The 9466-nt window shown below is 49.5% G+C and overlaps 1 long non-coding RNA gene across 1 annotated transcript; it reads right to left on the bottom strand.

The window, feature by feature from the left end:
* Nucleotides 1-3976: 3976 nt before the first annotated feature.
* Nucleotides 3977-5778, bottom strand: LOC131381951 (uncharacterized). Its single transcript, XR_009211031.1, has 3 exons — nucleotides 5691-5778; nucleotides 4242-4444; nucleotides 3977-4070 (listed from the first exon to the last, which is right to left on the bottom strand). It is a non-coding gene; the product is annotated as an uncharacterized LOC131381951 (long non-coding RNA).
* Between the last annotated feature and the right edge of the window lie 3688 nt (nucleotides 5779-9466).

Raw genomic sequence — 9466 nt, 5'->3', positions numbered from 1 at the left:
ACAGGCACCCACTACCATGCCCGGCTAATTTTTGTATTTTTTTTTTTAGTAGAGACGAGGTTTCACTATCTTGGCCAGGCTGGTCGTGAACTCCTGACCTCGTGATCCACCTGCCTCAGCCTTCCAAAGTGCTGGGATTACAGGCGTGAGTCACCGTGCCCGGACTAAAAAAATTTTTTAAAAAAAATTAGCTGGGCATGGTGGCATGCAGCTGTGGTCCCAGCTACTGAGGAGGCTGAGGTAGGAGGATGACTTGAGGCTAGGAGTTCGAGACCAACCTGGGAAACACAGGGAGACCCCTGCCTCTACTAAAAATATGGGAAAAAAGATTAGCTGGGTATGGTGGTGCACATCTGTGGTCCCAGCTACTTGGGATGCTGAGATGGCTTGAGCCTGGGAGGTTGAGGCTGCAGTGAGCTGTGATTACATCATAGTACTGGGTGACAGCCTGGGTGGTAGAACAAGACCCTGTCTCAAAAACCAAACAAAACAAAAACCACACACAAAACATTCTATCCCACTGTAAAAAGGCTTTTCTCTGGGAAGTCTTTTCTGTGGTGCCTATTCTCCCTTTCTCAGCTCTGTTTTTGGACCAGGAAGAGGTTAGGCAGCTTGGTAGGCTAATTACAGTAACGGTCCCATTTCCCACCCCTCCCTGTGTTCACACCCTTTGCCATGTGACCCTGTAGTGTCCTCCTCTTCTGACTTTGGACTCAGCCATGTGACTTGCTTTGGCCAATGGGATGTTAGCAGTATGACTCAGAAGTCCTGTTGTAACTGAGCTCGTTTGCTCTTGCCTCCTGCTCTTGCCAAGAGAAGGACATGCCTGGGCTAGCGTGCAGGAGGGTAAGAGGCATGTGGGGGACAGAACCGAGTTACTCAAGTTGTTCCAGCTGAGGCCAGCCTAGACCAGCCCACAGCCAGCCGAGCCCCGGACATGACAGCAAATGCAGCCATGACTGGCAGAGCCACCTGGCCAAGCATCCTAGATGTGCAAGCAATAAATAAATGCTTAGCATGGGTACCACTGAGGACATGTCATTATTTTGTCATGCAGATTTATTGTGACAGAGAGAACAGATAGGGACAGTGGGAGAGAAAGGGGGGAGAAAATATCTTCCTTAAGCCATCTCTGTGTCTCCTTTGCTGGATGCCACGATGGAGGACCCTGAGACGCCTTCCTGTCCACTCCCTGCATCCACCCTTTCAGCCACGGAGAAGGTGTGACATTGGTTTTCTACGGCTGTGCTTAAGTACCTGTAATTAATAGCAAGGATGACTCCAAAGCCCCATTCTAGCCTGCGCACTGCACTCAGAGTAGAGTTTGCAGGAGTTGAGTAATTGTATTGTTTATTGCACTAAAAGGAACATTAATCAAACTGCTTGAAGGCACTCAAGCTGTCCCCAAGGGGTGTGTGCTCTGCCGAGTGTCTGGATGGAAAGTAGGTACTCGCTGGACCTGTCTAGTGGACATGGGAGATTCCAGCTCCAGCTTTCCAGGTACCACCCCCATGCCTCCCACGCCTCTCTGTTCTTCCTGTGTTTTGGGCTTCATTTTACAGATATGGGAATTGAGGCCCAGAGAGGTCAAATCACTTGCTCAAGATCACCCAGCAAGGAAGGGGGAGGGAGAAAATTTGAAGCCAGGTGCATATGTGTACAGAGCCAGGCTAGAAGCAATGCCCTGGTGGGGTCTCCTGGGTCACCAGGTATCCTTGTGAGCTGTTTTTCTCAGCTTTGCTGAGTCCTGGGAAGAGAGAGAATGAAGGAGGCAGACAACACTGATGCACAGAGATGATCTGTTTAAAGCAGCAGAAAGACTCCTGAGCATGGGGCCTCAGTAAATCTCCATGAAGTGGTCCTGATCAGGTGCAAGGTGTAGAGGAGGGAGTGGTGTTGATGGGCACAGCTCCAAGAAGTCTTGGGTGACTCTCCACCTCATTCCTTTGCGTGGGGATGGGTTATCTCCCCTCCCTATTCCACATGACAAGGTGGCTATTTTTAAACCCCTCTTTTTGTAGTGTTCATATCAAAGTCACCACGCAAGGAATACGTCAGGCGTCCTGGGAAGTGACGTTCAGGCAGACAGAGCTGGGTGGAAGCCTCAGGCTGATGTTGGAGCAGCCAGGGATGCAGCCTGGGTGGGGCTCTGATGAGTCACTCCGCTCTTCCTCTCTGCTCCCCTGTCACTGGGAGCTGTCTCGTTGGGAGTTTCCTAGGGACAGAGACAGTAAGTCCAGCCAGAACTGACCATTCACTCAGTCTCCCAACCTGAGTCCCAGGTGCCCTCTCTTCACCTCCACTGAGCATCGAGAGCTGATGGTGCTGCCTGCCCCCTGCCACCAGCCTTTGGATGGTGGAACCCTGGCAGCCCAGTCTCCTTCCCACAATCTATTGTCCACACCTTGGCCAGAGTGCTCCTTCAAAAGAACAAATCCCTAACGCTCTCCTCTGCTCAAAAAACCCTTCCATGGTTCCACTCCCATTGCCTTCAAAACAAAGTTCTCCACCCTGCGTTCTCTAATCCTGCCTTCCTGCCAGCCTCATCTCATGCCACTCCCTGCTCATGTGACTCCCTGCCCACTCCCTGCCCTGGCTGCCCCGTACTCCAGGGTTTGGCATGTGGTATTCCCTCTGTTTAGACCACCCTTCCTCCAACTTCCTTTACCTGGCAGAGTGCTGTTGTTGTTGTTGTTGTTTGTTTGCTTTTTTGAGATGGAGTCTTGCTCTGTCGCCAGGCTGGAGTGCAGTGGCGCGATCTCGGCTCACTGCAACCTCTGCCTCCCGGGTTCAAGTGATTCCCCTGCCTCAGCCTTCCCAGTAGCTGGGACTACAGGTGCATGCCATCATGCCTGGTTAATTTTTTGTGTTTTAGTAGGGATGCGGTTTCGCCACATTGGCCAGGATGGTCTTGATCTCTTGACCTTGTGATCTCCCGGCCTCGGCCTCCCAAAGTGCTGGGATTACAGGCGTGAGCCACCGCACCCGGCCAGTGCTATTTGTTTTAAACATCACTTCTGGCCAGGCACGGTGGCTCACGCCTGTAATCCCAGCACTTTTGGAGGCCGAGGCGGGCGGATCACGAGGTCAGGAGACCGAGGCCATCCTGGCTAACACAGTGAAACCCCGTCTCTACTAAAAATACAAAAAATTAGCCGGGTGTGCTGGCGGGCGCCTGTAGTCCCAGCTACTTGGTCAGCTGAGGCAGGAGAATGGCGTGAACCCGGGAGGCGGAGCTTGCAGTGAGCCGAGATCGCGCCACTGCACTCCAGCCTGGGGGACAGAGCGAGACTCCGTCTCAAAAAAAAAAAAAAAAAAAAATTAAACGTCACTTCCAACAAGAACTGGGAGTTGGGATGAGGGTGGCAGGTATGGAGAAGCCACCTGGGTTGCTGGGATTAACTCAGAGGAGGGACAGTGATATCATTTGGCTCTGTGTCCTCACCCAAATCTCAAGTCGAATTGTAATCCCCATTGTTAGGGGCGGGACCTGGTGGGAGGTGACTGGAACACGGGGGCGGATTTTCCCCTTGCTGTTCTCGTGATAGTGAGGGAGTTCTCGTGAGATCTGGTGTTAAAAAGTGTGTAGCACTTTGCCCTTTGCTCCCTCGCTCTCCTTCTCCCAATGGTAAAGATGTGCTTGCTTCCGCTTCATCTTCTGCCGTGAGCGCAAGTTTCCTGAGGCTTTCCAGCTATGCTTCCTGTACAGCCTGTGGAACTGTGAGTCAGTGAAACCTATTTTCTTCATAGATTATGCAGTCTCCGATAGTTCTTTATAGCAGTGTGAGAATGGGCTAATATAGACAGCAATCCCGGAAGCCCTTATAAAATAAGATGACAGGAGCAGAGTCTAGACCAGGTAGACCAGCCAGACAATGGAGGGGATTTTTTCCTTGTTGCCTGTTGACTCGGAGAGCAGCTTACCTTGGGATTTTCAAACTTTTTTGGAAACTTGAGTTCCTGAGAGGATCCTGGAGGCGATGGCAGGGTTCAAGTCCCCACTCACTCTGTTTTGACTTCCTTTCACAAATCTCTCCCGGAAGATTTTATTAGGAGGATATGTTTTGCAGCTAAAAAAAAAAAAAGTTTGAAAAACCCTATGTTTTGAAGTCAGGCTGCATATGTTCACGACCCTGCTCAGCCACAAAACTGTGTGGCTTTGGGTAAATTACTTAACTTCTCTGAATGACTTAAATTCTTAGTTTCCTAATCTGTAAAATGGAAATAATAATTGCACCGACCTTCCAGTTGTTTTGAAGAATGTGGCAGATTGTGTTTTTCAAAGATGGTCGTAACCACATCTCTCAGTCCTTATGCCCTTGTAGAATCTCACCATTTCCTCATCAAGAAGTTGAGTGGAAGTTCCCTCTCCTTGAACTTGGGTGGGCATTTGAATTGCCTCAATCAGCAGAGTAGCATGGAGGTGATGCTATGACTTCTGAGGCTAGGTCATGACAATGCCATGCACTTATGCCTGTTTCTCCTAAGTTACTCCTTCCCAGAACCTGGCTGCCATGTTGTGAGGGCACCCAAGAAGCCCATGGAGAGGAATGGAGACCCCACCCCCATGCCCCTAGTGGATCGCTCCTGCTGAGCTCCCAGCTAACAGCTAGAACCAATTTGCCAGTCATGTGAGTGAGCTATTTTGGAGGTGGGTTCTCTGCCCCACAGTTAAGTTGTCTCAGCTGATGCCGTGTGGAGCTGAGATGAGCTATCCTGCTGCACCCTGCATAAATTACAGATTGTGATTGTTGTTGCTTTAAGGCACCATGTTTTGGGGTGATCTGTAATATAGCAGTAGATTACAGGAACAAGGAATAGGTAAGATAATGCACACGAAGTGCTTAGCACCAGACCAGGTGCATTAGAAGCACTTTTTACACAGGAGAAATTGAGCACAGAGACAGTGCTGGTTTGGCCCAAGGTCACACAGCTACTGGACATTTTCCAGCTACTGCTTCTGCTTCTTCTCTGCATGGAGGTAGTGAGGATGTGACTGTTGAGTTCTGACCTGATCCCAGGGCTGGGGGCCTAGCTCCTCTCCGCAAAGACTTGCACCCATTGCTGAGAGCAGGGTTTATTAACCAGGCCTGGGTGCTTCCAGACAAGCTTGCTGCAAGTCACCTCCTCCCTGCCTCTTCCCTCCCGGGCCCTCAATGGCTGCCCCAGGAAGGTGGGGAAAAGTGGTTCCACTGGGCATTGGCAAGTGAAGGGCCCTGGAGGCAGGGAGGGGGCATCTCCTGGCACCAGCCCCTGCTTCCTGTCTGCTTGCAGCCCTTCTTCTCAAGCGTGAGTGGCTTTGAGGGAGGATCTGGGTGACTCTTTCCTCTAGGCTTTAATAATACTGTTAATTAAGCAGCCAAGAGAAGAACACGGCTGGCGCCAGCGAGGGGACAATGGTCTGAAAAGGGAACAGAGAGACGCATCAACAGCTTCCCATGCAGGGCTTTCAAAAGAGCAGCTGTGGGGAGCAGGCGGGTGGGGGACAGAAGGGACACCGCCAGAGCCGATCGCAGTGTGGCTGGGCAGGGAGGCGCTGGGATGAGCCCATGCCAGCTGCCCAGCTGTGCTTCTCTCTGGCACCCCCTGCCTGCCCAGCTGGACGAGGGCTTCTCTGGAGCTTCTGGACAGGCTGGATGAAACAGGCAGCCAGAGGGCACCAGCTGGTCCACCCAGACCCCCCATGAGACCTTATTTTGCCTCCATTTCCTCATCTACAAAATAGAAGGGTTGAACTAGTTTGCATTTCTTCTTATGTGCCGATCTCAATAGAAGGTGGCTACTTGGAATGTTGACTTGAGAATTTAGAAGCCGAATCAATGCTCCACGGAGAAGCATGCTGGGATTGATTTGTGATGTCTGCCACGAGTATAAGATTGGCCATTTGGGGCATGAATGCTATTCATGGATTGGATCTCCTAAGGTCCATTCATTCAACGAATAAGTAGTTAAAAACCACCGACTAAGTGTAGGTCTTCTCACTCTCATCTAGTTTCCTCATTTACACAATGAGTACCTAGGGAGAAGTAGAGTCATCCCTCAGTATCCAGGGGGAGTTTGTGCCAGGATACCACATGGGTATGAAAATCCACAGATGCTCAAGTCCTTTATATACAAAGGGAGTACTATCTGCATATAACCTACGCATATCCTCCCACATACTTTAAATCATTTCTAAACTAGTTATAATACCAATACAATGTAAATGCTATGTGAAGAGTTGTTCTACTGTATTGTTTAGGGAATAATGACAAGGAAAAAAGTCATGTTCAGTACAGACACAACCATCCATTTTATTTTTTCCAAATATTTTCACTCTGATTTGTTGAGTCCATGGATGTGGAACCCACATATATGGAGGGCCAAGTGTACTTTCTTTTTCTCTGGGCTGTGATCTTTGGAGACAGAAAAAATAGGAAGAAATCAGGGCCAAGAGAGAAGAGATACCAGGAGTGCTAAGAAGAAAGTGTTGGTATTTGCATATCGCCTTAAATTGGGTTGGCAAACCACAACCCCCGGGCTAATAAAGTTTGATTGGAATACGGCCACACCCACGTGTTTATGTATGGTCTGTGGTGCAGAGTTGAGTGGTAGGAGGGACAGAGAACTTACGGCTCACAAAGCCTAAAGTAGTTACTATCTGGCTCTTTACAGAGAACCTTTGCCGACCCTGCTGTATGCAATTCAAGGCATTTTTCCAGTCATCCTATCACTTGCTTTTCATGCCAACTCTCTGAGTTTAGCAGGGCAGACATTATGAAGTCCCATTTTCAGAAGAGGAAACTGCACCCCAGCCCCAGAAGGCCAGGCCTTGAACTTGAGCTTCCTATTTCTTTCCCTGGGCCTCCTTCTCCACACTGCCTTCCATCTGACTCCAAAAGCTGCCAAGCTTTTTGATTTTGCTTCTGAAATCTCTGGCATCAGTCTCAGCCCCCAGTATCACTCACCTGATTGATGCTAACGTCCTCTGGGATTTCTCCTTCTAAGCTATCCGATAGTGGCTAGAGAGGTTTTTCTTAAGCCCAAATCTAAATCAGGCCACTCCCTTGCTCAAAGCCCTCCCATAGCTCCCCCGTGCTCCAGCCCAAAGCCTGAGCTCCTTAGCATCATCTGTAAGGTCCCTGCTGTGCTTAGAGCCTCCCCGTTTCCCTGTATATTCTGGGGGCATGTTGCTCCTTTGCTCCTCCCAGGAATTTCTCTCCACCCCATCACACGGGATTTCTCGTTGCTAAGACCTCATTCTTTTTTTCATTTTTTTTTTTTTATTATACTTTAAGTTTTAGGGTACATGTGCACAATGTGCAGGTTTGTTACATATGTATACATGTGCCATGTTGGTGTGCTGCACCCATTAACTCGTCATAAGACCTCATTCTTTAAGGCTCAACTCAGTCCATGAGCCTTCTCTGCTCCCTTCCCATGTTCAGCCAGGTTAGTGCCACCCCTGCCCATACTGACCTGGCCATTTGGGGCATGAAGACTATCCGTGGATCGGATCTCTGAAGGTCCACCCATTCAACCAATAAGCAGTTAAAAACCACCTACTAAGTGTAGGTCTTCTCTCTCTGATCTAGCTTCCTCATTTATTATTATTCACTACTGCACAGGCCTAGCATTCAGTAGGCATTCACTAAATGCTCTCACAGCCTTGCTGATGGGAACTTGCCCTCAGCTCTGAAACCCCAGGCCTCACTGTTGGCCTAATGCAGAGGTGCCCAGCCCCCGAAGACCCCCGAGGGCTCTCTACTCCTTCCCTCTCTGTGGCTGCCCCAGGGCCTGAATGGCTTGAAGCTGTGAATTTGCCAGGCAAGGACCACGACAGCTCTTGGCCTCATTACTTTTGGCATCTGTCTTATTCCTTAAGCATCTTCTGTGGGGAAGAAGAGCAGCTTGATGGGAAAATGCTCTGACAGGCATTCTACCATTAACACATTTTTCTCATGCCCTGAACGTGGCCCCACAATCCTTCTGGAAGCATCTATAATGGACAGAAAAAGGGATGGCAGTCAGGCTACAATGTTTCCAGGGGCAGGGGAATGAAAGAAGGCAGGCACTAACATCACCAAGTACCTACTGTGTGCCATATCCTATTCTGCTAATTACAGCTACAATTCGTATAGCCTTTACTTATGTGCCAGCCACACACACACACACACAAAAAGCTCAGGACTGGCTTCAGGCATGGCTGGATCTAGGTGCTCCAACAATGTCTGCAGGGTAGGACCTGGTCCCATTTTCCTCTCACAGGCAAGCTCTTTTTACAGAATCCTGAGTAATTCCAGAACTATATTCTCTTGTCAGAACTAGAAAGCTTTTTATTAATAGTTTCAGCACAAGTTCCAGGACTCATTCTCACTGATTGTACTTGGGTCACGTGCATGTTCCTGAGCCAATCACAGGACCAGGAATGGAGCACTTTGATTGGCCAAGCCCAGGTCATGTGCCCTTCCAAGAGCTGGGGACTGGGATAAGTCTCTCTTAAACATCACAGAGGGAGGCCAAGGCAGGAGGATCACTTGAGGTCACAAGTTCTAGACTAGCCTGGCCAACATGGTGAAACCTGTCTCTACTAAAAAATACAAAAATTAGCCGGGCATGGTGGCACATGCTTGTAATCCCAGGTACTTGGGAGGCTGAGGCAGGAGAATCACTTGAACTCCGGAGGTAGAGGTTGCAGTGAGCTGAAATCATGCCACTGCACTCCAGCCCGGGCAACAGAACAAGACTCTGTCTCAACAAACAAACAAACAAACACAAACAAACAAAAAAAATTGAAAAACAACTAACATCACAGTCCAAGGGAGGTGGGAGAATGATGGATAATCCCTGAGGGAGAATCAGGGTGCTGGACAGGCAGAAACAACTGTCTATCACAGGGGTCTGCGAATCTCACTTTTGTGTTACTAATGAGGACACAGAATTACAAAAAGGCAAATGGGCTGCCCAGGCTCACAAGGCTGATATGTGGCAGAACCTTGATTGGAGCTCAGGACTCCAGGACTGACTTATAAAAACCCTGGGGAGGCCAGGCACGGTGGCTCCTGCCTGTAATCCCAGCACTTTGGAGGGCTGAAGTGGGAGGGTCACTTGAAGCCAAGAGTTCGAGACCAGCCTGAGCAACATAGTGAGACCCCCATCTCTAAAAAAAACCCCAAAAGCCCTAGGGAGCAATAAACTGTCCTTCTTTTCTCTCCCCCATATTTATTGAGCACTAATTATGTGCCAGGTACTATACTTTGGAGATTACAGTGGTGAATACGACAGATGTGGTCCCTGCATTGATGGAACTTAAATTTAAAGAAGTCAGTTTCTGGCCTCCCTTGCTCATTGCTCTACCCTCCACCTGGACAGCCCTCTCCACCCCATCAGTCTCAGTCCCCAGTGACCTGTGTTCCAATCTTCCCTGTCTCTCTAGGTCTAGTTAGGGTCGTGCCATCCCCTCCAAGCCTGCCTTGCTGGTTGCAGC

The sequence above is a fragment of the Hylobates moloch genome, unplaced genomic scaffold (genome assembly GCF_009828535.3).
Source record: "Hylobates moloch isolate HMO894 unplaced genomic scaffold, HMol_V3 SCAFFOLD_19, whole genome shotgun sequence".
Classification (NCBI taxonomy): domain Eukaryota; kingdom Metazoa; phylum Chordata; class Mammalia; order Primates; family Hylobatidae; genus Hylobates; species Hylobates moloch.
The sequence above is the reverse complement of the archived record's forward strand: the minus strand, read 5'-3'. Positions and strand labels throughout refer to the sequence as shown.